Here is a 5,906-nt window from a genome sequence, read left to right on the forward strand (position 1 = left end):
CTGCCCACCCAGCCACCCTCCAAGCCCAGCCGCTCCCCCTGCCCACCCAGCCACCCTCCAAGCCCAGCCACTCCCCCTGCCCACCCAGCCACCCTCCAAGCCCAGCCGCTCCTCGCCGGTCCCCCCTGCCCTATCCACGGCTGCTCCAGGGCTCTGTCCTCTCTCCCCTAAAGTTCGGCTATGGTCGCCCGCATTGGCATTCCTGGCAGTCACGAGACGCCTGCGCACTGCTGCCTTCTCCCCTCCTGCCGGGCCTCTGTGTTGGGCTGTTTCCTGCTGTCTTGTCTTTTGTTTTACTCTTTAATTTATTCATACTCTGGGTTTCTCATCTGAGAGAATCCAGGCAGTAGCCAAGCTCGTGTGTCTGACTCAGCTCATTTAACCCCACTTTCAAGCTGCATCCGATTCCCTGTGAGTGAGTTCAATCCATCCTTCTTTACGGCTGTGTAGTAGTCCACATTTTATAAACACCACATTTTCCTGGTAGGGAACCCATAACAGTGAGCAAAGTGCCTTTCTCAGTGCTGCACCTCTTCAGCACTGAGGAGCAGTGCTGGGAACCCCCGGTGCCTGGCTCTGACTCAGGGGTCTCATGGGGCCTGAGCCAGCTTGGCAGTGGGGGTCTGCAGTGAGATTCCCCCCCCTTTTTTCTTTTCAGTACCAGGAATCAAACTCAGGACCTTGCACTTGCCAGGCAGGCACTTATTCCACTGAGCTATCTCCCGGTCCCACTGACCCCTTCCTTATTATTCCCCCTTTGTTTATTTTTCAGCACTGAGGATTGAACCCCAGACCTTCATATTGAGTTACCTCCTCCATCTCTTTGAAAAAAGCTCTTCAAGGACCAGCAAGATAGCTCAACAGGGGTTTGGGGAGATAGCTCAGTGGTTTAAGTACCTGTCTGGCAACTGCAAGGTCCTGAGTTCGATCCCTAGTAACAAAAAACAAACAACAGAAAAAGGACAAGCCCAGGGACTGGGGTTCGATCCCCGACACCACATGCAGTGCCGGCTCCACTCCCAGGCGCACTGAGCCGGCCCCGAGACTGGGTGTGGTGGCTCACGCCTGTAATCCCAGCCCTGGAGAGGCTGAAAACAGGAGGATTGTTGCAAGTCTGAGCTGCTGCAAGTGAGACCCTGTACCAAATACATGAAAAAAAGCAAAGAAACGAAAGCAGGCTTTTGGTAAATCTCTAAATTGCACAGCCTGGGCTTAATCTTTTTTTTTCTTTTCTTTCTTTCTTTCTTTTTTTTTTTTTTTTGTGGTGCTGGGGATTGAACTCAGGACCCTGTGCTTGCCAGGCAAGCGCTTATTCTACTGAGCTATCTCCGCAGGGCCCTGGGCTTAATCTTTTGATCCTCCTGCCTCAGCCTCGCAGGACTTCGCTACCACAGCCAGCATGAATCAAATCACTGCCTGTGCAGGTGGTGTCCACGGAGAGGTGTGTCCACAGAGAGCTGTATCCACGGCGAGCTGAGACCAAGTTGGAGATGCCTGGCCTGCGTGTCAGGATGTGGTGTCGTGAGCCCTCCAAGGGCTCCCACTCCCCGAAGGACACGGCTCCCAGAGGCGGGGAGGCAGCTGGGGACAGGGGCTGTCCTCACCTCTCCTTCCACGCCTCCCGAGTCCAAGCCCAGGGAGCAAGGCCCTAGCTGGTGGCTGCCACTCTACACACACGGCTGTAGCCTGCTGAGGGGTGGACCCAGGCCGGGGTGAGGGGCCACAGGACAGAGAGGATGCAGCGTCTTCCCAGCCAGTCCCACTGAGCAGCAGCCTCTGGGGCACCCTGTGCCTCACTGTCCCTCCCCTTGGGCCCGCTGCTGCAGCAGGCAGGCAGCCCCTGAATGACACTTGCAGAACCCCCATCCCTGGCACCATCGCCTGCAGCCCACTGGAAGACTCTTGGGCCCTGACCTTGGCACAAGGGCACCATATCGTCGTGGGCGTGAGAGCACTGAGTACGAGCTGCCGGGACGCTGGCTTCGATTTGGCCCCCAGAGCGTGGTCGCAACATGAGGCGCCAGCCACAGGAGCACAGCTGGGCCCCTCCCTCAGCCCCTATGGAGGGCATACCCCTACAGCATCAAGACAGGGACCCTGAGAGGACAGACCCAGGAAATGCCTGGGCTGGGCCACGGGGTGGCACTTCCAGCAGGGCTGAGCAGGAACCCACTGCCCGCAGTGCCAGGCCCTCAAGCCTGGTCCCACAGCCCTGTGGAATGAAGCACCGCCATCTGCATCTCCAGCACTGTTCCCTGTGCCAGGCGTCTGTGGGACACTATGGGGAGCTGGCCAGGGAGGGTGGGTGGGTTCCGAGCCAGACTGGGGCAGGGGCATCACCAGCCTCAGGATAGTGGGCTGGGGCCAGGAGGCACCAGGGACCCATGGCCAGGCCACCTTCCATGCCTCTACTTCAGGCCTGGGCTGTGGCCCATAGATGCCTTGTGGGTCCCCATCCCCACCACTGAGTTGGGGAAACTGAGGCAGGGGGTGGGGTGGGGCCTGGCTGCCCTGGGTGGTACTTAGAATTAATCAGACCTTTCCCTCCCCCCCCCAGCATAGTCAGACCTTGGGAGGCGGTTGGGCTCTGCCCCACCTGCAGTCTGCTTTGCCCCAGGTCCTCTGGGGACGGGCTGAGTGGCATCCCTGGCGCGGGCACAGCGGGCCAGCCAGGCTCATGAGCAGCATTTAGATCCAGTCCTGGCTGAGGGGGTGGCGGGAACACAGCGTTCTTGGTGCCTGGCCAGCGGGTGTCCCTGTCCCTCCTCCACCAGGGCGCTTCCAGCAGCTGAGGCCACGTCTCAGGTGCCGCCCACCCCAACACAATGTCACCATCCGGCCAGCCTGTGGGCAGTGGCACAGGGGCAGGAGGTGAGGCGGTCCACATGGAGGGAGGGGCTGTCCCATGCCCGGCATTGCAGGATTGAGATGTGACTCAGGGCGGCTTCCTGGGAGGGGGCGCTCCATGTCGAGCGCCAGCCAGCCAACTGCACAGCCGTGCCCAGTGATCTTTGCAAATGTGCCCTGCCCACTGCCTATGGAGCACAACCCCCAGCCTTCCACTCAGGGACAGGCAGGGAGGCCTGGACGTGCGGAGCAGGTGGCTGTGTATCAGGGGAGGGTGCTGGCCCTGGGCAAGCCTGTCCAGGTGTCCACGGTGGGCTCACATAGCAGGTGCACCAGTCCCACCTTTGGAGTTGAGCTCGGGGCCACTTGAACTCCCCTAAGCCCAGACTCACTGTGTCCTCAGTGCCAGGGAGCCCTGCCCCCCAGGTCCCTCGTGAGTAAGCTGGGTGGCACATGAGCCCCAGGCAGGGATGGGCCCCAGCTGGGGGAGGCTGCAGCACCCACGGCCCCACACGGGCCAGGCAGTGACCACGAACAGCTCTGAGGAGCGCCGAGCAGGGCTGGAAGAGAATGTCCTACGAAGAGGCTGTGCCCACAGGCACCATGCCTGTGTCCTTTCCGCAGGGGCAGGGAGTGGGTTGGGCCACCCTGGGCCTCCTGCCGCCACCCGCAACCCTGGCTCGCCCTCCTGACCAGGCTGATCCTGGGTGGCCCCAAACGCACCGGGGCTCTGCCTACCATGGCCTGACGCAGGCACGTGGGACGGAAGGGACGGAGGGACCATCCTGACCTGGGAGGAGGTGCCGCACCAGCACCAGACACTCACCCAGGATGTCCCTTCGTGGAACGGGGGAAGATGACGGCTGCAGCCTGATTTATCAGCTCAGGTGCTTCATAGTACTTCAGATTAATAAAAAATATTTAGTAAAGAATCAAAATGGTTTATCTGTAATGCAAAGAGAACCCCATGGCCTATATTTTTATTACTGAAAAATCAGAAGCAAGAAGAAATAATGACATAAGCTACCGTATAAGTGACAAAATGCCCACTCGGGGTGCGCGCTGCGCTCTCAGTCTCGCCGGCCCTATAAACATAATCTATTCGTGCACCTCCTCCGGCGGTTCCGGAGCGGCTCTGCACGGTGGAGCGTAATAGGGCCCCGCTCTCCGTGGCGCAGGGAAGTGATTACATAAGAAATAAATTTGGCTGTCACTGCATTTAAAATCAAATCAAGCATCATTTGTTACCCCAAATGAAGCTGCTCTCCTTCCCTGCCTGTAAGTAGCTGCCGTTTGCCGAGCACTTAGAAATGTGCATACAGTAAACGCAGCGCGTAATGGCTCGCTCTGTAACCCGGCTTTATGGGGCCGTAGTGCCGGGTGCCGCACAAGCCGGTAAGCAGACGCCGCTTTTTTAATTTAAAGTTATAGGTGTGAGGCTGTATGCTCCCAGATCCATCTCAGTCTTGTTGGCAGAGACCCGGGCAAGATGTGGGCAGCCGGCCGCTGCCTCTGCTGCTGCCCCGCACCACCAGCCTCAATGCAGGCTTGAGGTCCTCAAGGCCCCCTGTGGGAAGGAAGGACCTGGACACAGGAGCCCAGGGGCACTGGGGCAGAGTGGCGGGGGAGCCCCGTGCCACGCAGAGGGCCGTGGGGCCGCCACCAGGCCACGGGCAGAGCCATGGGGTCTCTGAGCTGGGAGGCCCACCCTGTGCCTGGCAGAGGGGCCTGGAGGACCCGCCCAGCCCAAGCTGGGCCTTGCTTGAGGAAGGAGCTTCAGGCTCCTGAGTCCTGCAGCCATGCAGCCTGGTTAGCTGATTAATGAACCGACAGGGGGCAGACGGGGCGGGGGTCATGCCCAGGTGACTCGGGCAACCCAGACTCCTCCGAACTCCCAGCCCTGACTACCTCTGTGGGAGCCCGGGTCCCCAGAGCTCAGGCCTTACACAGTCTCCAGCCTTGTCCCCACCTCTGACCGCCCTCACAGTGACCTCTGCCCGCAGCCCACATTCACTGCCCTGTGGCCCCTGCAGCAATGGCCACACCAGCGCCCACCCCCTTTGCCCTGTCTCCTGGGTTGCGCACCCACTCGGCTGCCAGGCCCCCAGGGACACGGAAGCCAGAGTCCACAGCCACGTCTGCCAAGCACATTAAGGTTAATGTCGCTGCCTCTCGGTAACAGCCCACTGTGTTATCAGGTGTAATATAAACTCAGAAATTAATTGCCTCCCCTCGCGCAGCATCTTTAACTGCTCCAGGAAGGAAATATGGCTCGAGCAGGAGGTCCTACCAGATTCCCTCCGTGAGCTCACGAGGACGTTTGCTCCGCCGTGAAGCAATAGCTCTTCATGAACGCGTTAGCCCCAAATTTAAAAATGCCTGAAGAAAGATGAATTCAGCTTTTGTCCACCCAGTAGTAGTTACATCTGGAGGTTGTGGGGTGACTGGGCCACCCTGGACAACAGGCTTCCCAGGCTGAGCTGAGCCCAGCCCCGGTCCTATGAGCTCAGCCCTGGGGACCCAGGTGGGCAGCATGGAAGCCCTCCGGCTGGAGGTGTTGGCCCGAGGGCACCCTGCTCCTTCTGCCCTCCTCCTCCCCCCTCGCTTCTGGTCAGGACCCTCCAAGGGAGCCGAGTAGGTGGCAGCGCAAGGTGGCCTGTACCCCCAGCCTCGGCTGGCCCCGGGCTGGAGGCAGCTGCCTGTCGTGCCCCCACCCCTCGCCCCAGCCCTCTTCTCCAGGTACAAGTTGGGATTTCTCGGCACCTAGGACCCCGAGCCCTGGGGGCTGCGTCTGTGACCTCACTGGGGGCTGCTGGTCTGAGGCAGACATTTTGTCTCTGGGGAGGTCCCTGGCTCCAGAAAGCCGGCAGGTACCTGGGAAGGCCAGGGCCTGGCCCACAGCTCCTGGGCAGCTGAGCATAGCCAATCCCTCCGAGGTGGAGAAAGACATGAGAGAAACTGAGGCACCCACTGGAAGAGCCAGGATGGTACCAGGCCCAGAGACCCCAGGCTGAGGCTCCCCGCCCCCCACGCAGGGTCTGGTACACGCCCCAAGAGCC

The sequence above is a fragment of the Octodon degus genome, unplaced genomic scaffold (assembly GCF_000260255.1).
Source record: "Octodon degus isolate 3935 unplaced genomic scaffold, OctDeg1.0 scaffold00123, whole genome shotgun sequence".
In the NCBI taxonomy this organism is placed as follows: Eukaryota; Metazoa; Chordata; class Mammalia; order Rodentia; family Octodontidae; genus Octodon; species Octodon degus.